Source organism: Bos taurus, chromosome 9 (assembly GCF_002263795.3).
Source record: "Bos taurus isolate L1 Dominette 01449 registration number 42190680 breed Hereford chromosome 9, ARS-UCD2.0, whole genome shotgun sequence".
NCBI lineage: Eukaryota > Metazoa > Chordata > Mammalia > Artiodactyla > Bovidae > Bos > Bos taurus.
This window is the reverse complement of record NC_037336.1, coordinates 91353591-91379117: the sequence shown is the minus strand read 5'-3', so window position 1 is coordinate 91379117 and position 25527 is coordinate 91353591. Positions and strand designations below refer to the sequence as shown.

The 25527-nt window shown below is 42.1% G+C and overlaps 1 pseudogene; it reads right to left on the bottom strand.

The window, feature by feature from the left end:
* Positions 1–843: 843 nt before the first annotated feature.
* Positions 844–24921, bottom strand: LOC132346160 (mitochondrial import receptor subunit TOM5 homolog; annotated as a pseudogene).
* Between the last annotated feature and the right edge of the window lie 606 nt (positions 24922–25527).

Sequence of the window (25527 nt, the reverse complement as noted above, 5' to 3'; positions counted from 1 at the left end):
CCATGCTGAACGTTGCAGACACTCAGAATTTGCAGACACCATGCGCAGCGTGTGTATGTATTAGTCACTTGGTTGTGTCTGACTCTTTGCAACCCCATGGACTGCAGCCCACCACCAGGCTCCTCTGTCCATGGGATTCTCCAGGCAAAAATACTGGAATGGGTTGCCATCCCTTTCTCCAGGGGTTTTTCCCAAGCCAGGAATCAAACCTGGATCTCCTGCATCGCAGGCAAATTCTTTACCAACTGAGCCACCAGGGAAACCCCACCATGCACGGTAGGGGATGCTAACAGCAGCGAAAGTAATGTGAGGAATAATGGAGGGTCTTCTTTTTTTTTTTTTTCTGGAGACAGTAAATAAAGTGGACACAATCTGGAGGAGAAGAAATGTCTGGGCAAAATCAGGGCACCTTTGGCATTCTGGAACATGGGGCTTCCTCCGTGTCCATCTTTAAGCAACACCTGCCGGTTGGCAGACTCAGCCATAGATTCAGAACATCCCATCAGCTTTTCCAGTTCTCTAGTCTTAAATACGATGACTCAAGATCATGGAAATGAATGAGGAAGAACAAGATAGCAAGCAGGAAAACTGATCTGAGACGAAACAAATGGACACAGGAAACATACTAGAACATGATTTTATTTTTCTCTAATGACTAGTCTCTTTAAAATCCTAGGTTTGTAACAAGGGAAAGATACCCTGAAAAAGCGACAATCAGAAGAAAGATTTTCTTAACGAAAATGCTATGGAATACCTGAGGGTGGGGTGGGGGGCGGGGAAGCTGAAGAGAAATCTCAGGAAGTTGAGTAAAACCAGATGGAAAAAATAAGGTAAGGGTGAGAATCACTGCAGCGGGTCCAACAACAGGCGAGTTGTCTGTCGTTGTGCGGCTTGTGCGGTCCACAGCGTGTACGGGACATTCAAGATGGACCTGAAATAAGAGATTAGAAACAACAGGGGCGAGGAAAGGAGAGCTTCCCAGAGTGATAGTGTGCGTCTTCAGACTTATAGGAGTCGTGGGAGGGCCAGCAAAAGCCAACACGCAAACACAGCACTGTAAACTTTCAGAGCATTGAGGCTAAAGAGATTATTTTCATTTCTATTATTCAGCTAGTGTATTTAGGCAATGGCACCCCACTCCAGTACTCTTGCCTGGAAAATCCCATGGACAGAGGAGCCTGGTGGGCTGCAGTCCATGGGGTCGCTGAGTCGGACATGACTGAGCGACTTCACTTTCACTTCTCACTTTCATGCATTGGAGAAGGAAATGGCAACCCACTCCAGTGTTCTTGCCTGGAGAATCCCAGGGACAGGGGAGCCTGGTGGGCTGTCGTCTATGGGGTCACATAGAGTCGGACACGACTGAAGCGACTTAGCAGCAGCAGCAATTCTATTTTGCATCACAAATATAGAATTCTATTGGGCCTTGCCTGTTGGTCCAGGGAAGACTGTGCTTCCAATTCAGGGGGCGTGGGTTCAATCCCTGGTCAAGGAGCTAAGATCCTACATACCTCATGATCAAAAAACCCAAACATAAATCAGAAGCAATATTGTAACAAAGTCAATAAAGACTTTAAAAAATGATCCACATGAAAAAAATCTTTTAAAAAGTTCCTTTAAAAAGTTTTAAAAAAAGAAATGCAGAAAGTTTTTTGCTTATGTTTTACAGGCAATTTCAGGACCAAATTTTTAAGAAATACTTTCCTTGGATAAAACTGCTTATGGAGAATAATTAATTATTAATAACTTAATTAATAATTATTTAATAATATTATTAATTTAATTATTAATTTGATTTTAATTATTTAATAAATAATTTTTCTATCATTTTTCTCAATTGAAAGTGTTTTCTGTATCCTGTTTAAGAAAGATTTTTATATCCCAAGGTAATGAATTTTTTCCTCTGCTATCTTCTAGTAACTTTATTGCTTTGTATTCCATAGTTAGATCTATAATCCACCTGGAATTAATTTTTGTGAACGGTGTGAGGTATGGAAAACTTTGATTGCTCCATTTAGTTGCCTAACTGACCCAGCATCATTTACTGAAAAGACAGATTCTTTTCCCCACTGCTGCTTGTATGTGTGTATATATATATATATGTATGTATTTACATTTTTAAAATTTACTTATTTTTTTAGACTGAGCAGTGTGGATTGTGGCAACTTAATTCCCCCATTAGAATCTAACCTGTGCCTTGTGAACCGACAGTGCAGTGTCTTAACCATTGGACTGCCAGGAATGTCCCTGTGTATGTGTTTAAAAATTACTCTTGTAAGTAAATGTGGTTTTTTTTTTTTTTGCTATGTTCTGTGACTTGATTATTATATGCAGTCACAAGTAGATGCAAATGTATTTAAAGTTTCATTTGTAAATTATAATTGAGTCATAGCTCATAAGAAAATCAGAGGAAAAAGGAGAGGCAGATACTACTTAGGTTAGAAATGGGAGAAGGCAGAAACAAATATGTAAGGGATTTCAACAATGAGAAGGTGGATCTGAGCCCCCTTGATGTGCTCTCAGATGATTAAAAGGAGAATATATGGTCTATGTTAAAGTCTAGGTCATGGCTACTGGAAGGATCGACCCGAACAAGTTTGAATACACCCACATCTCCAGATTGGTGAGCTGATTAGCCATGATTTAAGTTACAATTTAAACCTGAGGCAGAGCAAAGAACCCACAGGTCGCTAGAAGATACTAGACGTGGGCTTCCTACACATTTTAAATTACTGAAGAAAGTTAGGACAGCAACGCCCAATGAGCGTGATTTAGATTTGAATAAAATGATTCATTGCCAAGTAATTGTATTGTTCATTCCCTATTCCTTACTCTGAAATTCTTCCCTGTAATGACTAAATAGAAATCGTGCCATCTGAGGTCCCCAGATTCCAGCCTCTTACATTTAGAGACTTAGGAGGAAACAAGAAAATGCCGAAGATGACAGCATCCAGAGTTTCACTTGATACTTTTCACTTTCTAGAAGGGAAGTCTGGATTTCTGCCTCTGGCTGGTGACCATATAAAGATAATGAAGAGGTTTGCACGGGGGCAAGAAGGTGGTACAGGCCTCAGGGTTAAGAGTGAAAGAGCTTGGATGTTTATTTCACTGCAGATGATAATGCGATAGCTCTCCATCAGTTTATTAGGAATAATCTTTCACTCAGTTCATGTACAGTCATCTGATTTACTCACTTGGTTGGCATATCCATGGCCAGCTGTTAATAGAGCTTTTAGGTGAGGGGAAAAAAAGTGTATGGTCTTCGGTGTTCCCACTGAAATATGTTTTCAGGCTTATAATAAGTGGTACGTGGTTTGAGACACTCTGGAATTCCCTCAGCGTGAAGCCAAAGAAATTGCCACGTAAGCACAAAGTGCTACATGTATTATCACAGTCTGTTCAAGCTCTGAGTTGTTAGTTGAACCATTTTGCAGTTGAATTATTGATATTATGAAACACTTGAGAGCTTGTATCATGTATGTAATCCAATCTCTGAAGTATCTAGTACCGTGCTTTGAGTATATAGGTACTTAATAAATGCTTTTTGATTGATTCCAAGGAAATCTTTAGCACAATTCTGTACTACTAAAACTGAGCTCTATTGAATTGGGGATAGTCAGGTGAAAGAACACTCAAAAACAACAAAGTGATTCAAAATGCTGTCTCCTTTGTGGTTACAATAACCATTGCAAAGCAGACACACAAGAAAGAAGAGGACCTCATAATAGCTCCTGATTTCAGCAATCTGAGCCTTTATCTTTCAGTTTGCATGGTTCCCAGCATCTACCTTTTGTGAAGCAGTATAAAAATTCCCCTGTGATTCCCTCAATAGTCTTAACAGCATCTAAATTCTTGAGGGAAAACTCCGGGTGATTTTGTTTTCAGCTCCTAAAATCCACGTCCTTTGTCTTTCCTTTAATAGTCAGTGTTTTTCTGTTGAGCTAGTTAGCTCTATCAGCCATCCTGCACCCAGGGGTAGAACATTTTGCTTGTTCGGGGTACAGCCAGTCCCGCTGGAAGAATCAGGAGACGACTAGTGAGTAGTTCCGGAGACTGGACAGTATCTTTACTATGCCGAAGCCCTCCAAATGAGGGTTTAACTTAGCCTTACAATTGTTAGCATTCCATCAGTGTGAATTCTGGGTTTGGTATGAAAGTTTTGGTATGGAAAACTTTGCACCTGATCAATGTTTTCCCTCCCTTCCTTATTCCCTGAATGTCCTTAAACGTACTCTGGTAAACCTTCCACTCCTGGGTACATAGGTGTGGCCTTGGGAAATAGTGACATGTAAAACCATTTCTAGGTCTTGGGAGGTGCCTTGAGGATATATTTTTGATTTGATGTCCTTCTGGATCTTCTCATATTAGTTCAGTTCAACAAACATTATCGATTTCTTCCATATGTGCAATGTTAACCCAAGTGATGGAGATGCAAAGATGAGTCGTTTCTGTTGTCAGTGGTAACAATATAAGGCAATGATTCCCAAACCTAGGGCATGCTGCTTACTTGGAGAGGCCAAAGCATATCAATACCTGAGCTGCTACATTCAAAATCTTTTTTAAAAAATATGTCTTGGGTGGAGTCTGGGCATCAGTATTTTTTTCAAAAGCTCCCCAGGTGATTCTATTAATAATATATGGTGAAGACCAATTAACCTAATAGGTGAGCTAATACAACTTAACATTTATTGAGGACTGCTTTATGCCAGGCATTATTCTTTTTCCATATTTTATATCATTTTATTCTTCCAATAACCTAATAGGATGAATATACTGTAACTTCCATTTATGAATGATCAAACAAATCAGGACAAAGTTTAATGACATATCTAAGGCTACTGAGAGTCCCTTGCACAGCAAGATCAAACCAGTCAATCCTAAAGGAATTCAACCCTGAATACTCATTGCAAGGACTGATGCTGAAGCTGAAGCTCCAATCTTTTGGCCACCCGATGTGTAAGAGCCAACTCATTGGAAAAGACCCTGATGCTGGGAAAGACTGAAGGCAGGAACAGAAGGGGACAACAGAGGATGAGATGGTTAGATGGCATCACTGACTCGATGGACGTGAGTTTGAGTAAACTCCGGGAGATGGTGATGGACAGGGAAGCCTGGAGTGCTGCAGTCCATGGGGTTGCAGAGTCGGACACCACTGAGTGACTGAACCAGTCTAGAGCATCAGAATGTGGAAGAAGCAAGCATCAACACCAGAGTCTGCTCTGGAGCCCGTGTTTCTCAGCACTACACACACTGCCTCAAGTTACCTTGAGTGACTTAATTCGACAAGCTCTTTCCTGATGGCTGATTGTGAAATATATGGAAGGAGGTCAGAGCTGTTGATTTTGACCGTGATTGAGGCAGTTGGGGAATATTTTACAATGGTAGAACTATTTGAACTTAACCTTAAATGATGAATATGATTTATAAATAGAGAGGACAGTTCAAACAAAAGAGATAGTCTCTGAAAAGTCACTCAAAAGATGGGCACGGAATATTCCAGAAATGTGTTCTGTCTTTTGGGTGAGTTCTCCAGTTCCTTTAACCCTTTACCTATGAACGATCTATTCTCAATGTCCCAGCCTGCCTAAAAAGTCCACTTTTCCTCAGGGCTTTCTCCTCTCTCATCTTAATAGTTCAAGATTCATAGATATATGTTTTAATATACTTCATGTTTTTAAAACTAAAATGAGTAAACATACCCATGGAAGCCCTTGTTCACTGTTTTGGCCATGTCTTTCTTAGTACTTGGTTCTTCTAAGCCACAGCACTGATAAATTGGGGTAGATAGTACCTCAGGTAAAAGAGTCTTTGTAACTGGGACTAGAAGTTTTAATAATAAAACTGTCATAATAATAAAAAATAAAATATTTTTATTGTAATAAAATAATAATTTAAAAGGCTGTCATAATTTAAAAAAAAGATGTTAATGATTATCTCCATGCCCATCCTTACTGGAGAGACTTTTGTTCTTGGAATGTCATATTTATGTATTTACGAAATGAGCGGTAAATAGAATAGGGTGAGATTCACCAGACTCCGGGGGCTGTTGACAAGGGACCTTCACGAATGTCTCATATAGGCTGCATCTGCATATGATGTGGTAAACCGAGGTAGCTCTCCAGAGATGTCAAGTCAAGTCCAGGAGGAACTGTGTGGGTAGAGCTGCTGTTGGTATGCTGAAGGCATGGGGCTAGAACTCGAAAGCAAGCACTTGGTGCCACAAGACGCTCCTTATAAGGTAATAGGGTTGGTCCTTCCAGGCTGACCTGGCCTCATTCATACATGGCGTAAAAGACCGTGAACTTGCGTTCTGGGTTCCTCTGACACGGCCAAGTCCTTACTTAACCTGGGCTGCACTGACCACCTCTGTTGACCACTTAACTTGGTGCTATCGACTGAATTGTGTCCCTTCTCCCCTTTCCCCCATTGACATGTTAAAGCCTTAGTCTCCAATGTGGCGGTATTTGGAGATGGGTCCTTGGCAGAATATTCATTGGAAGGACTGATGCTGAAGCTAAAGCTCCAATCATTCGGCCACCTGATGCAAAGAACTGACTCATTAGAAAAGACACTAATTCTGGGAAAGACTAAGGGCAAGAGGAGAAGGAGGTGACAGAGGATGAGATGGTTGGATGGCATCACCAACTCAATAGACATGAGTTTGAGCAAGCTCCAGGAGATAGTGAAGGACAGGGAAGCCTGGCGTGCTGCAGTCCATGGGGTCGCAAAGAGTCAGACATGACTGGGCGACTGAACAACAAAGATGAGGTTTATGAGGGCAGGACCTTCAGGACAGGATCGGTGCCCTAGTAAGAAGAGCTTTCAGAGGGCTCTCTTCCTCTCTCTCTTGGGTGAGAATGCATCAAGAAGGCGGCTGTGTACAAGCCAGGATGAGTCCTTACCAGGAACTGAGTTGGCTGTCAACTTGATCTTGAATTTCCTGGTATCCAGAACCCTGAGAAATAAATTCTGTTGTTAAGCCTATGGTGTTTGGTTACAGCAGCCCAAACTGACGCTTGGGAGCACCTTGTTGAGAGAACAATGGAAATGTTGGAGCGCTCATTTGTGTCTGTGGTCTGAGGTGTAGGGTGGTTTTTGGTGAAAGCTATTGAGAAAACAACCTTGAACCCAGCTTGAGCTGTCATTCCTGTCCATTAACCCTCTTATCTTTCCCTCCATTACCTTGTGATTGCAAACAAGATATCCTATTTTGTGTTGCCAGAAGATAAGTGAGTTGTGTTTGAGTTTTGGGTAGACTATAGCTCAGATGATAAAGAATCTGCCTGCAATGCAGGAGACCTGGGTTCAATCCCTGGGTCAGGAAGATCCCCTGGAGAAGGAAATGGCAACGCACTCCAGTATTCTTGCCTGGAGAATCAAATGGACAGAGGAGCCTGGTGGGCTACAGTCCATGGGATTTCAGAGTCAGACAGGATTGACCAACTAACACAGACAGACAGCTTGACAACCAAGTTCAAACTTTATTAAAAGAATAAACAGCATTATCTCTCTTTACAGAAGTGAGATGCTTTATTTAGTTATCAGTGAAGTGTATTTGGTGAAAAAAAGCAACCTCAGGATCTGTGGGACTCTGCTGACACCTGCTGGACACATTGAATAAGACACCCATACCCCACAGGAGAGTGACCTCTAGTGAGAAAGCCTTGGAAATGTTCTTTGTCATTGAATGTGTAAAGGTTCAGAATACCATTGGGACAATATGCAATTAGAAGGAAGAAGGGTGAGAGTGTAAGTACTGAGCATATTCAAACTCATCAGTGATGTTCAGTTCTTTTCCCTGTGAAGAGAATGTACTAGAATTCAATTTTAATGATTGTAGCCTGTTTTATGGATTTATCGTTTTGCATTCACGTGTTGTTTTATACTGAAAGCTACATAATTTAGTCGTTTGGAGCAAAGGCTCTGGAGTCAGAGCCAGGGTTAAAACACAGGATTTGTCACTTTCTAAATTTTTGGCCCTGAGCAGGTTATTTAACTTTCCTGTGACTTGGTTTCCCAGGCTTAAAATGTGAACGACTGTACCTACATCAGAGAGATGAGAACACTGCCGGACAGGAAGTAAAATCTCAACAAGTGTCAGCATTTTTATTACAAGAATAAATACAGTCCCTGTTCAGTTCAGTTCAGTTGCTCAGTCATGTCCGACTCTTTGCGACCTCCTGGACCGCACCATGCCAGGCCTTCCTGTCCATCACCAACTCCCAGAGTTTACCCAAAATCATGTCCATTGAGTCAGTGATGCCATCCAACCATCTCATCCTCTGTCATCCCTTTCTCCTCCTGCCTTCAATCTTTCCCAGCATCAGGGTCTTTTCAAGTGAGTCAGCATGAGGTGGCCAAAGTATTGGTGTTTCAGCTTCAACATCAGTCCTTCCAATGAACACTCAGGACTGATCTCCTTTAGGATGGACTGGTTGGATCTCCTTGCAGTGCAAGGGACTCTCAAGAGTCTTCTCCAACACGACAGTCCCTGTAGTTTCTATCATTCTGTGATAAAATAATCTCTTAGCAATCTCTTTGGCAGGAATAAGTGGAGGACAGATGACTCATCACAAGGATGAGGGAGCCATTCTACAAAAGGGGGGATTCACGTTTGTGCTTGTCACCTCATACCACCTAGATGGAGACTCCATGGAGACGAAGACATCCTAGCGCTACCAATGGGCTGGTTCTGGCTATCACAGGAAGTCCGGTTGTTGTGAGTGAAGGTGCAGTCACAAGGATGGCCTTGGATTAATGTGTATGGTTATTGGGTGGGCAGTGATAAAACGCCATGAAGTGATTAGTCATTGGAGAGGGCTAGGACTGGACGCCTGCCCTGTAGGTCCTCAGATATTGTCATTATCTTCTCGAGGTGTCCAGCTGGAATTACACAGAGGGGTATATGGCGTGAGTGGTATAGAACCCACATGACAATGCATTTTGCTTTAAACTATCACAAGTGGGACTTCCCTGGTGAGCCAGTGGCTAAGACTTCGCCTTCCAATGCAGGGGTTGAGAGTTTAATCCCTGGTTGGGGAAGTAAGATCCCATAGGCCTTTTGGCCCAAAAGCTAGAACATCAACTGAAGCAACATTGTAACAAATTCAATAAAGACTTTAAAAAGGATCCACATCAGAAAAAGTCACAAGCAAAAATAATCCTATGTGGGTGAAATTATTTTGCAATCTTGAGAAGACACCTTTTGGTTCATGATGGTTTTCTCTATTTTCGCCCATTGCCTCAATATCTAAAATCCATTCGAGGTAGTACATCTTAGTTTGCAATTAGAGAAAAAGCAAATACCCGTGGGAGGGGTAGTATGTTGATTTAAGTTTATTCTGAGTATAAATGACGAGTCTGAGGTGCTCTGCGGAGAACAGTGTTGAGGGTGTGAGGAGGCAACCACAAGGGTGGAATTTTGTAATGACGACCCAAACGGTCATGGAAAGGACAGAATTGTAATAGCGAATAGAAACTCTGCCTAGGGAAAAGCGTGCCCAGCATCATTATTATTTATTCACTTACTTAAAAATTATGCACTGAATAATTTTTACTTAAAAATTATCCAATGAAAGGAATTCAAGTCTTCTTATAAAGATGCACATCATTTATCAAGATCAACTGAAAATAAGTAAGGAAATGTAGGGGAATAGAAAACGTGGGGAGGAAAGAGGCGGGGCCAGGAGGGACGTTGATGGAGGCATGCGCAATGCTGGCTACTTCTGCACACGGAAGGAGGTGAACCCCAGAGTGTTCGGACAGTCCCTGTGGCGAAGAAATGTGTGCCCATCATGCGCTTTGTAGTGAACTAGAACCTCGGAGAGTGAGCCCCGGACATGCATTTTGAATAGCGATTCATGTTATTCTGATACACCAAGACCCTAAGGCTTACCCTTCTCCTTATTCTCACCTGGCCCCTTTCATCAATGTCTTGCCTTCCAGTCACTCTGATGTGGGTGCTGAGGCAACAGCAAGATATCTATTCCAGATAAAGTACTGGAAAATCATCTGAGAGTAGAATAAAATGTTTTAGGAAATTGCTTTCTTTGATAGCGATCAGTTGACTAATGTAAAGGAAGAAAAAAAGCTTTGAGAGTGAAGACTGGAATGAGATTATCTCCCCTTTATTTCTAAAAATTAAATAATTTAAACTTAAAATGCTTTACACGTAAAAAAAGAGTGGGACATGACTTAGCAGCTGAACCAAAAAGAGTTTTACAGACAAATACGTTTATAAATGAGACGTCCGAGAATCTTAAAAAGTCAACTAATGAAATGATTCTTTAATACTGCAGAGTTCTTGGCTCTTAAGGAAAAAGTGTTGGGCTTGTTAATTATTTGGGAAAACCTCAGTGAAGTCATTCCCAGACGATTTAGGAATGCTGATTTGTCAACTTGCATTTCTTAATTGCTTAATGAAGTCTACAGTTTGCTGAGCACCAGTCTGCTGGTGCTCCTTGAGTGTAACATTTTCAAAGAAAACGAGATCAGGGCACTGGTACTCTCTTCCCCCTGTGTGTGTGCCTACCGTTTCTGAGTGTGTCTAAACATGAAGTATGCATTGATTTTCATACACTGATTCCCATTACTAGGACATCATTTGAATCTATGGTAAATTTAAATTTAGAGTAAATGCTTTGTCCTCTGTCTCTGATGTTACTGTAACTGAAGAAATTCAGATGCACGGAAGGTCATGTCAGGCGTTTATGTAAAACTTATTAGAGCTGTTTGTAAAGGTACCTTGTGTATTATTGCTTTGTGCATGCACTTTACAGGAAATCCTGTCATTCTGTCATTTCCTTCCATATTTCAGCTCTTTCTCATTATAAATAAAAACCTTTATTGCTAACGGCCACTGAGCCACATGAGGTGGGGCGTGGACCTCCATGAAGTCTCGCTCAATCTTCACTGAGGCTTGAGGATGGAAGGTGGGGGCTGAATTTCGCATTCACTGCATTGCCAGGTCCAAACTGCCGCCTAGCGTCACCACTAGATGACCTTCCCATGAAGACTTGACACACTGAATCACAAATATATTCGCTCACCCATTGTTCATCTGCCTTCTCCCTCGTTAGCAAAGCTAACTCCATCGCTGAGACAATGGTCATTTTTGTAGGATTTTTTTTTTTTACATAGACTTTTAATAAAGGTCACTTATAAAAATTACCCAGAGATATCTAGCTTCCATTCTCCTCTTCCTCCCTATTGCCCCCTTCCCCTTCTGGAAAATGCAGGATTGTTTGTAAAAGCATCAATAGGAGATAGCTTGAAACCACTAATTTGTATAGAATGTACATGTTCCTCTTACACTATTTGTTTATTTATTTTTGGCTGTGTTGGGTGTCTGTTGTCCAGGCTTTCTCTAGTTGCAGTGAGCAGGAGCTAGGCTCACAGGCTGTAGGCACCTGGGCTTCAGCAGTTGTGGTGCTGGACTTAGTTGCCCCTCGGCATGTGGAATCTTCCCGGACCAGGGACTGAACCCGTGGCCCCTGACTTGGCAGATGGATTCTTAACCACTGGACCACATGGGAAGTCCCATAGCATATATATGTTCTTGATTCACCCCTTGAGAGAGAGCCATGCAACCGGCATCAGAGTATGTTGTAAGAAATAAACTTCTGGGGCTTTCAAGTCCCCGGACTTTAGGGGTACTGATTCCATCGCATAGTCTATTCCATCCTGCCTCCCATCACTTGAGTTTTAAAGTGAAGTGGTGCTCAGAGAGGGAAGTCACAGTTCCAGTTCCTGCATGCAGGGCATGTCCATGAGATGGCCGTGTTTATAAAATACGACCACATTGATCTGTGACTCAGGTGGAGATACAGATCATTCTGATGACGGGTGGGAAGCTTTGTTTTAAGTTTTGTCTTGGGATGTAATGTCTGACTGGCCGTCACCATCAGAAATAGAATGAGGCTCTGGCACTCAACACAGGACACAGGTCAGCCTGCACTGATGCACCTTTGGGTGCCCCAGGGGCAGCGGGACAGCTCATGAAGCCTGAGAGAGATGCTGCACGCCCCCTTAGGCACTCATCCCATCCCCAGGGAGCCTGGATTTGTATTATAATAAGTCCTACCTGTTCTGTTGGAGAAAGCAATGGCACCCCACTCCAGTGCTCTTGCCTGGAAAATCCCATGGATGGAGGAGCCTGGTGGGCCGCAGTCCATGGGGTTGCTGAGGGTTGGACACCACTGAGCGACTTCACTTTCACTTTTCACTTTCATGCATTGGAGAAGGACATGGCAACCCACTCCAGTGTTCTTTCCTGGAGAATCCCAGGGACGGGGGAGCCTGGTGGGCTGCCGTCTATGGGGTCGCACAGAATCGGACACGACTGAAGTGACTTAGCAGCAGCAACCTGTTCTGTACTTAGTGTAGTCAAGATATTGAAAGCAGGTGTGGCTTAGAAAGCAAGTGTAGCTTAAAAGGCTTCCTAAAATCAACAGCAAAATAGTTGCAAAAATTGCCAAAGTCATTTTCAGAAAAGGTGATTTCCTAGTCCAGTTCCACCATATCATCATCACACTTAGCAGCACCTGTGACCCTGCAGGGGGTTGTCTGGGGGGAGGGGAGTTGGAGAAGTGATATAACTACTCTTTAAAGCAGCAGCAGCAATTTTTAGACACTTTTAATTGGAGGATAACTACTTTACAGTATTGTGATGGTTTTGCCATACATCAACATGAATCTGACATAGGCATACATGTGTCCCTCCATCCTGAATCGCCCCTGCCCCTACATCCCTTCAGGTTGTCACAGAGCCCCGGGTTTGGGTGCCCTGCATCATACATCGAACTCGCACTGGCTATCTATTTTACATATGGTAATGTATATGATTCAATGCTATTCTCTCAAATCATCCCATCCTTTCCTTCTCCCACTGAGTTCAAAAGGCTGTTCTTTATCCCTGTGTCTCCTTTACTGCCCTCCATGTAGGATCGTCAGTACCATCTTTCTAAATTCCATATATATGTGTTAATATACAGTATTTGTCTTTCTCTTTCTGACCTACTTTGCTCTGTATAACAGGCTCTAGGTTCCTCCACCTCATTAGAACAGACTCAAACGACTTCCTTTTTATAGCTGAGTAATATTCCCTTGTGTATATGTACCACAACTTCTTATCCATTCATCTGGTGATAGACATCTAGATTGCTTCCATGTCCTAGCTGTTTTACTTAGTAAGCAGCAGCAGTTCTTATTCTGGATAAAAGTTTAGATTAGGCAAAAAAAAAAAAAAAAAAGGTTTTGTTTGGGGACTTTCTCACCTTCCTCTTCTTAGTCCTGGGTTCCTTTCTCCTTTAACTAATATTGCCTCCCTTTGACTCTTTTCCCTAGAAGTCATTTCCATACATGTATTCATTCATCCAGCAGACACGTATTGAGCACGTTCTATGCCATGCATCAGGAACAAAAATGAAGAAGAGATAGTCTTTGGTCTCCAGGATGGTCTAATGAAGTGAGAAGATTATGACAATAAGGGGGAAAAAACCACAAGAGAGAAATCTTTGCCAAAGGTATTACATCCTTGAGTGGTTAGAGTACCAGTATGTGGATAACAGCTGAAGGTAGTAAGTAATTTCCCTACAGGGACTTCCAATTTGCCACAACGTACTCTTGCCTGGAAAACCCCATGGACGGAGGAGCCTGGAAGGCTGCAGTCCATGGGGTCGCTGAGGGTTGGACACCACCGAGTGACTTCACTTTCACTTTTCACTTTCATGCATTGGAGAAGGAAATGGCAACCCACTCCAGAGTTCTTGCCTGGAGAATCCCAGGGATGGGGGAGCCTGATGGGCTGCCGTCTATGGGGTCGCATGGAGTCGGATACGACTGAAGCGACTTAGCAGCAGCAGCAGCAGCAGCAAGAGCTTAGGATGTCACTCAGCTCTGGCGTGTTTACCCTATTAGACTCAGAAAAGATAGAAAGGGAAATAGTATATTTTAAGTTCCTCTTGTCTCACCATTCTCACATACATTATCCTAAGGTAACAGATGTGGAAACAAGGGGTCACAGAAGAAGTGGCCTGCTAAAGGTCCATAGTGTGCAGAAGCGCTGAGGCTTGAGCTCGAGTCTGCTTAAAATTGGAGTCCAGGCTCTTTCTGTTTCATCACACTGCCTACCGGAAGAACTCTCTATAGCATCTCAGATGCTATAATAGGTGAGGGGCTGGTATTTTGGGCAGGGAGCCCTCCCAGCTTCCACTTTGTCATCCAGGCAGGCAAATGCTTGTGAGACCATTTGTAGTGACAGCTGAACTATCCTGCCCTTGTCTGCTGAGAAAGCAAACCAGAGGACCGGCAGGCCGAGTGGATGCGCTCAGCGGGTCTGGCTCCAGAGAGACTGATGGTTCAATGGGGGCTATTGAAACCGCGTCAGGCCCAATGCCTTTCGCTGTGGTTCTGCGCTTCATCCTCCCGTCGCAGTTCTCAGTAGGGCCGCCCTTCCCAGAAGGCCTCCAACAGCTCTTTCCGGGCAGGGGACGTGCCTTGAATTATTAATAACTTTGTAACCCCTTCTGTGCTGGACATAAGATTCAAGACTTCTTCAAAAACCTTTTTGGCAAACTCTGGACACAATATTCTTCCAGGGATGTTGCCTGGCTGTATTAAAGAGCTGAAAACTGATATTTCGTGACTAAGACAGATTTTCTTGTGAACTCCACCCTGAATGCACTGTTGACTCGGACAGGAAGCGCTGTTGTGATCACAAAGAAATACATGATTCATGGGAAAGGCCGCCTTGATTCCTCAGCTGCCGCTGCTTCTGCGGTCATGTGCTTTGAGATGCTTGAACATTCGGGGAGTTTCCAATCTTGTTTTGATTTCTTTTCCATGAACCTCCCTATTATCCAGACCCTCCTCCCTGAAAATGGCACGTTTTCCACGTCGTTAAAAAACAAAACAAATGACAGCAGGACACCGCATCACAAAATCAGGAATTCTTAACCAGCCCGTGGCGATCATTTAAAAATCAAACAAGCGCATCCCCTTCACTCCTTTGACATTCTGCTGCTCAAGGCCAGCCGCGCAAACTCCAGAAGTTTCCTTTGGCAGGCAGACACCAAAGATACAGTTTCCATCTCTTACAGAAAGAAACAAGAAGCACTATTTTCCTTTGCGTTCTCGGAGTCCCTGGGGTTATTCTTTCTGTTTCCAGCAGTGACTGGTACAGAGCTTGACGCCTGCCTGTTTCCTGGGTCTGGCCCAGGCTTCCAGCTCATGTCTCAAACTGGCTTAGCCAGTGTCCCCTGTTTATGGGCTGTGAACACAGTGATCTGAAGAATGTGATTCAAATTCTCCTTTCTCCAAATACTGTTCTGCCCTTCCATCTGCTCCCAAACCCGAACCACAGAATTGCTTTTCTTGTTAGTGAGGCAGTTGGGGGCAGAATGCCACCCTGGAGGCAGGAGAGGCTTCGTTAACACGTGATCCTGTCAGGTCAACTGACTGGCAAGTGGGCAAATACAGAAAGTCACATCCCAAGGTGTAAGGACAACGGACAGACAGGAAAAACTTCAGGTGACTGTCCGCACCTGAAACTGAACCAAAGCAAAGGAGGGCTCCCTAGCAGCTTAGCTGGTGAAGAATCCGCCTGCGATGAATCAAACCGGGAGACCCCGGTTTGATTCCTGGGTCAGGAAGATCCCCTGGAGAAGGGGTAGGCTACCCACTCCAGTATTCTTTGGCTTCCCCAGTGGCTTAGACAATAAAGAATCTACCTACAATGCGGGAGACCTGGGTTCAATCCCTGGGTTAGGAAGATTCCCTGGAGGAGGGCATGGCAACCCAGTTTGGTATTCTTCCCTGGAGAATTCCATGGATGGAGGAGCCTGGTGGGCTTCAGTCCATGGGGTCTCAAAGAGTCGGACACGACTGAAGCAACTAAGTACAGCGGAGCACAAAGGAAGGTACCCAGAAGAAGAAGGAGGTGGTGGCATCTGAGAGCTTGAAGCTTTCCATTTTGCCTTGACCCAACCTCTCCTGCTTAGGGGATAAACCAGAATGTCTGGCCCTGTAGACAGAGATGAGAAGTGTTAGAAAGGAGAAATACAACATTAGCAACCATAGAGCAGTGTCAGGAACAATTTCACTTAAAATGTTAAGAGAAGATGGTAAATCTGTGTTGATACAAAGTAAATATCCACAAACAGATGATCCTTCCAATAATGTAGCTCAACTGTTTGTTTTCAGATGTAAAGGCTCTTTAGAAACTGACAAGTCTCAAAGCTAGGCAGAGATGTTTTTAAGAGTAGCTTTTTCACAAGACAAGATGGTCCGATAGAGGTTGAGAGACTTCAGCAGTCATATAGCTGGCTGGGCTTCCAGGTGGTGCTTGTAGTAAAAAACACACCTGCCGATGCAGGAGGCATAAGAGATGTGGGTTTGATCCCTGGGTTGGGAAGATCTCCTGGAGAAGGAAATGGCAACCCACTCCAGTATTCTTGCCTGGAGAATCCCATGGACAGAAGGGCCTGGCGGATGTAGTCCATGGGGTCACAAAGAGTCGGACACAAGTGGGCGTCTGAACCCACACAGCTAGTGACAGAGCTATGACCTGAACACGTAGGTGCTGAGTTCAGTCCTCACCCACCGTGTGGTTCTGCCTCCTATGTCTAAGTGAAACTCTGGGGAAAAGCCTAGCACAGATCTCTTCTTTCCTCTTCTCCTGGGGTGAAAGAAACATAGTGACCTAGGATGAAAATAAAACACCATGAGAATATGCCTTGTTGTTTAGTCTCTAAGCCATGTCTGACTCTTTGCAACCCTGTGGCTTTGCAACCCACCAGGCTCCTCTGTCCATGGTATTCTCCAGGCAAGAGAACTGGAGTGGGTTGCCATTTCCTTCTCCAGGAGAACTTCCTGACCCAGAGACCAAACTCATGTCTCCTGCATTGGCAGGTGGATTCTTTACTGCTGAGCCACCAGAAAAGTCCATATGAGAATATCTGTTGTTCACTTGCTCAGTCATGTCCAACTCTTTGCAACCCTATAGACTGCAGCACAACAGACTTCCCTGTCCTTCACTATCTCCCAGAGTTTGCTCAAACTCATGCCCATTGAGTCAGTGATGCCATCCAACCGTCTCATCCTCTGTCGACCCCTTCTCCTCCTGCCTTCAATCTTTCCCAGCATCAGGCTCTTTTCCAATGAGTCAATTCTTTGCATCAGGTGGCCAAAGTACTGGAGCTTCAGCTTCAGCATCAGTCCTTTCAATTATTCAGGACTGATTTCCTTCAGATTTGACTGATTTGATCTCCTTGCAGTCCAAGAGACTCTCAAGAGTATATTTAGACACTAATCCCCTGTGAAATAGAGATGGGCTTTGGGGGGAGGAATTGATTTCACCAGATTAATTCTCTTTTCACGTAAAGTGACATCAAGGAAAAATGCGGAAGAAGAACCGGTTCTGAAAATTCTGCAAATCTTATCTGCTCTCACCTTGAGACATGAGGTCTCAAGGTTGAAAATTCCAAGTTGGGGTCAAACAGGACAGTTTCCTGCTTTGCTGCTCTCTGAGCAGACCAACCTGGCACCTGCTACCAAAGACTCCTGTTTGCAATTTGAAAGGGAGAAATTCCCTTCAAACCACAGGAAGAGGTAGGACCCACTTGTCTCTTTGGGGATTTATTGATAGAACCTCCTGTAGTTTTTATATTAAGACTAGATCTCTTGTAATATACAATAGCTTATTGACCAAAACTTTGAGTTATGGCTTGTTGGGTTTTGAGTGGAATTTCAGGTATCTCTGAGGCTGTCATGGGGGCAGACCAGATCATGCTCTGGTAACAATCAACCCCTGAATCTCAGTGGCTGAAAACAGCAAAGGTTTCTTTCTCACCTGTGTTTCATGTTCTAGTAGGTTGGCAGAGGGACTTCGCTTCCAGTGGTCCTTCAAATATTCACGCCGATGGAGAAGGTCACTGTGACAGTGGGGGTGGGGTGGGGGGAGGGTAAAGAGAGAACCCAGGAAATTTCACACTGAAAATCAAGTGCTCTAGAAAAGTGACATTGCTCATAGTCCACTGGCCAGATCAGTGGTGTGGCTCCATAGTTACCGAGAACAGAAAGTCCAGTTCTGCCTTGTGCCCAGAAGGCAGAGAACTGGAAATACTGGTAAATAGTGCTAATGGCTATCACACTCCACAGATAAATAGATGCGACCCTGGTAAATCACATCTTTTTTCCTAGTGATGTTGAGGATACAATTATCTGAAAAATGAACTATTCCAAGATGCTTGTTCATAGCTATAATAACTAAATGAGAAGTATGGTTCAAGGTTGGGAGAAAAACGGAATGTTAACATAATCGTTAGATGTTGGTCATGAGCTTAGGGGAAAGGAAGCTCTTTTTTTGAACAGGAAGTAAAGTAGTAAGCCATATTTTTTTTGTGTGTGTGTGGAAGATGTGGTAGTATATTAGGGAGATTCTAGAGTAGTGATGGCAACTAGATTTTTCTTCTATAAATATTTTAATTTATTGGTATGGCACCTTAAAATAGCAGACTCCAAACTTCTTTGATTTCTTCCTTCTATTGGCAAAACATGTAACTTATTTACTTTCACATCCCTATAGGCTTCCTAGGTGGTGCAGTTGGAAAGAATCTGCCTGTCAATACAGGAGACTCAAGAGACGTGAGTTCAATCCCTGAGTCAGGAAGATCCCCTGGAGTAAGAAATGCAATATATATTTAATTATTCCATGGTAACTCAGATGGTAGAGAATCTGCCTGCAATGCAGAGACTGGGGTTTGATCCCTGGGTTGGGAAGAGCTCTGGGAGAGGGGAATGGTAACCCACTCCAGTATTCTTTCCTGGAGAATTCCATGGACAGAGGACCCTGGTGGGCAAAGAAACAGACACAACTGAGCAACTAAACGTGTACACTATCTATCGCATATGCTGAAAGTCATTGACAGAATAGAAATTAAAACTAGAAATAAGCAATCTGATATTTTCTTCCTACCCCATTAAAAACCACCTTATCTGTCCACTTTGGACACAACAGTTCTTTAGCACTTGTTGAACTGGATTCTCAGGTCAGATTAAGGCTCAGTTCTTACTGAGTAGCAATATCTGTCAAGCAAAGGGAGAACGATATATGCTCCAGATGGTTGACATCAATGATTAGAGTTAGGATTTTCTTGCAAGAGTTGGCTACTCGACATTCATTTTTGTGTCTTTCCTATTATCACAAGACATCCCACCCCAGGTCTCCATTTGTAGGTCATGCTAAATTACACCCCTTGACAACTCTTCCTTGACTCTTTCAAGCTGGTTTTTCCTAAGCTGGATCAAGTGGATAACTGCACAGAGGAATCTACAAGCATCTGCAAGTTCACAACTGCAAGCTGTTACAGAACAGTTAGCAAATTGGATCCAGAAACTATAAATAGCATCTGTAAGATTTCATACATTGTTTCTACAATATGAAAGATGCCTGAACTTTTTGTAGTAAATGCGCTTTGACTCATCTACAACATTTCCTATCAAAACTAATTATAAGCTTAGGAATCATAAATTTGAAGGACAGAAGCTACTAGGTTTTTCGCATAATAGTTAATATCATTCAGAAAATTACTGGAGAACTTTCTGTGTTCATGGTTGGAACTACCCAAGTTTTATCTATCTTTATCATAGAAAGTGATTTTAGAAGCACTGAGTTTTCAGGGACCTTGAAAGGTTGAGGAGAGAATTTGGATCTAAAAGACGGACTTCTAGATCACTGTGACTAGTGATAATGCATTTTCTTTCCTTCTTTTACTTACTGAACTCAAGTGGGAAGATCAGGTACTCTGGTGTTTAGATCTTGATGCATTGTAATAGGCCAGGAATTTTGTTCAAAATACAAAATAAACATATCATCTTTCCTAAGAACTGGTATTGCAATGGAAGTGTCTATGTTTTAATTTGTTTTGGAAAGAGGGTTTTAATATACTGTGCAAAATAATATTGAGTCCCTTCAAATCTGGTCATGGTTTGTAGGAATTATCTAAACCAGAAATTTCCAAGAAGTCAGGGGAACAGATTCTGTGTGACAAGTGGAATTGTTTAAGAGTTTAAAGAAGTGGGAGGAAGTAAAGGTGGTAACTTTCAAAGAGATCTACAAGGCTACAACAGTTAATGAAGACTTTGTATATTACATATAAACAATACGTGAATTATATACAGTTATTTATTATGTATAAAATAATTTATATTTTGTGTACGTTTAACAGCCCAGCTTACACAAATAGACTGTTTCCATGGGGGATGTGATATATAAACGCAATTTATTACTTGTTCCACTGAACTTGTGGCTTCTGATCCTAATATGGTTCTTTATCAAGCACTTTGGAAAGACAAACATTTTTTTCATGTATCAAAAATGCTTAACTGATGATTGACATTGCATCTTTCCAACAGATGGTGCTATCTTACTGCCAACTATTCCAGGACAAACCCTTCAGATAAATAAAATAAATCCCTTTCTCCACTTATCAACCACTGGTTCAGGTACCTTTGCCCCATGAGCCAATCCAGTATCATAATAGCTTCAGAAAAAAGTCTCTTAAAAACTCTCTAATAATACATGTGTTTAATTTCTCAGTAGTTTTCCTATATGAGCCTCTTCTCTTTATTGAAAGCCAGACATATAATGGGTGCACAACTTAGTTCTATTGACTTGGCTGTCAGTAGATTAAAGCAAGGTATTTATTAACACAGCTGGATTGTGTTGACCTATTAACAAAATGCTTCTTTGGTGGCTCAGTGGTAAAGAATCCGCCTGCCAATGGAGGAGACACAGGTTCGATCCTTGGGTTGGGAAGATCCCCTAAAGGAGGAAAGGGCAACCCACTCCAGTATTCTTGCCTGGAGCATTCCATGGACAGAGGAGCCTGGTGGGCTACAGTCCATGGGGTCACAAAGAGTCTGATGTGACTTAGTGACTAAACAACAATAACAACAATTAATAAAATACCAAAGGGATTTTGAATAACTCTTCTATGTGTATCTCTGAATACTTAAAAAGATAACGTTATTGTGTGAAACTTTTTAAGAAGCAGAGGCCATATGATGACTTCTCTAAGTCTCTTTAAGCTTCATGGTTTCTTGACATGATTTTTGAGTTGTATGAAGTCAGTTAAGGATGTTGGATGCAACATACAAATACAGATCTGGCTAACATGTTGGTCATTTGCATCTCCTTGGCCAAGTTTCTCTTAAATATTCCCACATTTAATGGAATGGTTTGAAAAGTAAATATATTTTGAGTTATATTAAGTATTTAATAAAGTATGTCTTTATAAAGAAATTTTAGCTTAATCTCTCATTACCTTTATTAATGCTTTAACTTAGACAAATTTCAAATGTACATAAAAGTAGAAGGAATAGACTAACGAAACACCATTACCCATCATCTATCTTATTTTAATGGTATGTCCCTACCTCTAATCCTGTGTTGGTTATTTTTCTTACAGTATTATTGAGGTATAAATTCACCCACTGCACTTACATTGAATGGTAATACAGTGGTTTTTTAGTTGAGGTATTAGCTGATGTACAATATTATATAATGGTTTCAGGTATATAATAATACTGAGTCATAGTTTTTAAAGCTATATTTCATTTGCAGTCATCATACAATATTGGCTGTGACCCCTGTGCTGTTTATAATGTATCCTTGTGGCTTGTTTATTTTATGCACAGTAGTTTGTACCTCTCAATCCCCATCCCTGTATTGTCCCTCACCCTTCTCTTGCCCTGCTGGTAACCGCTGGTTTGTTCTCTATGTCTCTGAGTCTGTTTCTTTTTTGTTATATTCATTAGATTTTTGTAGAGATTCCACATATGACTGATATCACATAGTGTTTGTCTTTCTCCGTCTGATTACACGTAACACCCTCCAAGTCCATCCATGTTGCAAATGGCAAAATTTCCTTCTTTTTAGGGCTGAATTGTATTCCAGGAAATGGCAACCGCCTCCAGTGTTCTTGCCTGGAGAATCCAAGGGACGGGGGAGCCTGGTGGGCTGCCGTCTCTGGGGTCGCACAGAGTCGGACACGACTGAAGCGACTTAGCAGCAGCAGCAGTATTCCAGTACATCTATATCTATATATCAAATCTTTATCCATTCACCTGCTGGTGGACACTTAGGTGGCTTCCATTTCTTGGCTGTTGTAAATAGTGCTATGGTTTTTCCTGTGGTCATGTATGGATGTGAGAGTTGGACTGTGAAGAAGGCTGAGTGCCGAAGAATTGATGCTTTTGAACTGTGGTGTTGGAGAAGACTCTTGAGAGTCCCTTGGACTGCAAGGAGATCCAACCAGTCCATTCTGAAGGAGATCAGCCCTGGGATTTCTTTGGAAGTAATGATGCTAAAACTGAAACTCCAGTACTTTGGCCACCTCATGCGAAGAGTTGACTCATTGGAAAAGACTCTGATGCTGGGAGGGATTGGGGGCAAGAGGAGAAGGGGACGACAGAGGATGAGATGGCTGGATGGCATCACTGACACGATGGACGTGAGTCTGAGTGAACTCCGGGAGTTGGTGATGGACAGGGAGACCTGGCGTGCTGCAATTCATGGGGTCGCAAAGAGTCGGACAGGACTGAGCGACTGATCTGATCTGATCTGATGTACACTGGGGTGCACATATCTTTTAGAATTTTTAGAATGTTTCCATTTTCTCTGGATATACAACCTGGAGTGGAATTGCTGGATCATATGGTAATTCTACTTTTAGTTTTTTGAGGAATCACCATACTGTTTTCCACAGTGAATATACCAATTTACATTCTTACCAACAGTATGTAAGGGTTCCTTTTCTCCACATCCTCTCTAACATTTGTTATCTGTGGTCTTTTTGATGATAGTCATTCTGACAAATGTGAAGTGATAACTCATTTGATTTTCACTTCTCTGATGATTAGTGATATGAAGCATCTTTCTATGTGCCTGCTGGAAATGTAATATATCCATGCAATGAAAGGCAATTCAGTAATAAAAAGGACTAAATTACTGTTACCTGGTATAGGGGGACTTCCTTGATGACTCAGTGGTAAAATATCCGACTGCCAATGCAGGAAACTCGGGTTTGATCCCTGGCTCGGGAAGATCCCCTGGAGAAGGAAATGGCAACCCATTCCAGTATTCTTATCTGGGAAATCCCATGGACAGAGGAGCCTGACAGGCTACAATCCACTGGGTCACAAAGAGTCGGACACAACTTAGTGACTAGAAAACAACACATGCTATAGCACTGAGGAACATTATATCTAAAAATGTTATGCTAAGCTAAAAAGGTAAGGTGCAAAAGGCTATGTACTGTATGAGTCCACTTATATAAAAATGTTTAGAAAAGGAAAATCTATAGGTTTGACAGCGGTTACCTGAGACTGAGTGTGGGAGTGGGGTTTGACTGTAAACAGGCACCAGGGAACTTGTTAGGGTGATGGAAATGTTCTAAAACTAGATTGTGGTGATGATTTCACAACCCAATACATTCAGTTAAAGCTATCGTATTACAGCACAATGTAAGTGCACATTTGCTTTCCATGGGTGGCTTTTATGGAGGTTAGAAGTCTAAGATCAAGGTGTTGGCAGGGTTGGCTTGTAGACATCCACCTTCTCCCTGTCTTCACATGATTTTTCCTCTCTACATGTGTTCTAAGCTCTTCTAAGAAGTAGTCATTCTGAATAAGGGTCCACCCTTCTGTTGTTGTTCAGTAGCTAACTCGTGTCCAACTCTTTGTCACCCCATGGACTGCAACAGGCCAGGCTTCTCTGTCCTTCACTATCTCCCTGAGTTTGCTCAAACTCATGTCCATTGAGTTAGGGATGCCATTCAACCATCTCATCCTCTGTCACCCCCTTCTCCTCCTGCCTTCAATCTTTCCCAGCATCAGGGTCTTTTCCAATGAGTTGGCTCTTCGTATCAGGTGGCCAAAGTATTGGAGCTTCAGCTACTAGCATCTGTCCTTCCAGTGAATATTCAGAGTTGATTTCATTTGGATTGGCTGGTTTGATCTCCTTGCTGTCCGAGGGACTATCAGGAGTCTTCTCCAGCGCTACTCATTTTAACTTAATTATCTCTTGAAAGGCCTTGTCTCCAAATATGGTCACATTCTGAGGTATTGGTGGTTAGGATTTCAGCTCCTAAAAATTTTTTTTTCCAGTCCAAAACAAGACAAACTCAATTTACTGCAGTTTGTAATAATCACAAGATTATAGTAGTCTCACCAGTGATGGTTGGTTTGCAGCAAAAAGTGGGTTAAGAAAAACAAAAGCCCTATTTTCCTTAGTTGGTACATTTATTAAAAATATAGACTAATGATTTCGTGCTTAAATGACACGGTTGTGCGCTGGCTGCCATAAAACATAACTAATGGAAAGGAACTCTTCAACAAATATACTCCAGACAGAAGTGAAAAAGCACACAGAAATGACTCAGAAGACAGTGCCATTGCAGATATCCTTCCGTTATAATTATTGCTTGCTAGAAAATGGAGTTTGACATCATGTACAATTGCACCAACTTTCATAGAGGCTGAATATCACAGCCATGATGGAGTACCATGACCATAAAATGACTCTTGACACTTCCCAAATTGTTTTATCTTTTAGTTATAAAGTTCAGTTACCAGAGCCAAACTTGTTCTTAACAAATAGAATTTTTACATCCATTCAAAGAGTCTCTTACGTCCTTCTGGGCCCATTCATTCACAGATAGGAGCAGAAACTGTAACCAGGCTCTTCGCATCATGCATTTACCCATGATGCCCACTCTTCACACGCTGTCCAATAACAGGAGTGACTTGCAGCAGGGCCACACAGATGAGGAATTTGCATCTGGTGGAGATCACATCCTTGCACATCTTTCATTTCATCTCCTCGGGGTCCAGCTTGGGTGAAAGGCCCTCTGTCCGGAACATTCCAGTTCTGCCGCACGGCTTCCGGCAGACCCACTCTGTTCTCAGCGGCCTCCTCAGCATGTAAATTTTGGAAGGACATAATTCAGTCCATAACAATGATTAGAAAGGAAGAAACAAAACTCCTGTTATCCATGGGTGACATGATTGTTTACACAGCAGATAAAGGCTCTATGGTTAAACTATTAGAATTAATGTATGAATTTATTTAAGCTGCTGGATATAAAGTTTATGTATAAAAATCATTGTATTTCTATAAAATAGCAAAAAAGAGTATAGACATTAAAATATGATTTATTAGTATCAAGACCACCAAATTCATAATAACAAATCTGATAAATGATGCACGAAAACATTTTTACCTAAAAAAAAAATGCAACTACAAAACGCTGTTTAGAAAATTAGAGGAAATGAAAGAAGATGTAACTGTATCACATAAATGATTCAATATAGCAGAAATATCAATTCTCCCTAGTAGATCTGTAGGTCAAATAAAATCCCAATAAAAAAATTACTGCACATTTAATTTTGTGGACTTTGAGTTGATCTTTAAATTTATATAAAAATTCAAAGGGTGAAAAATAGCTAAGAGCATAGTGAAGAACAAAT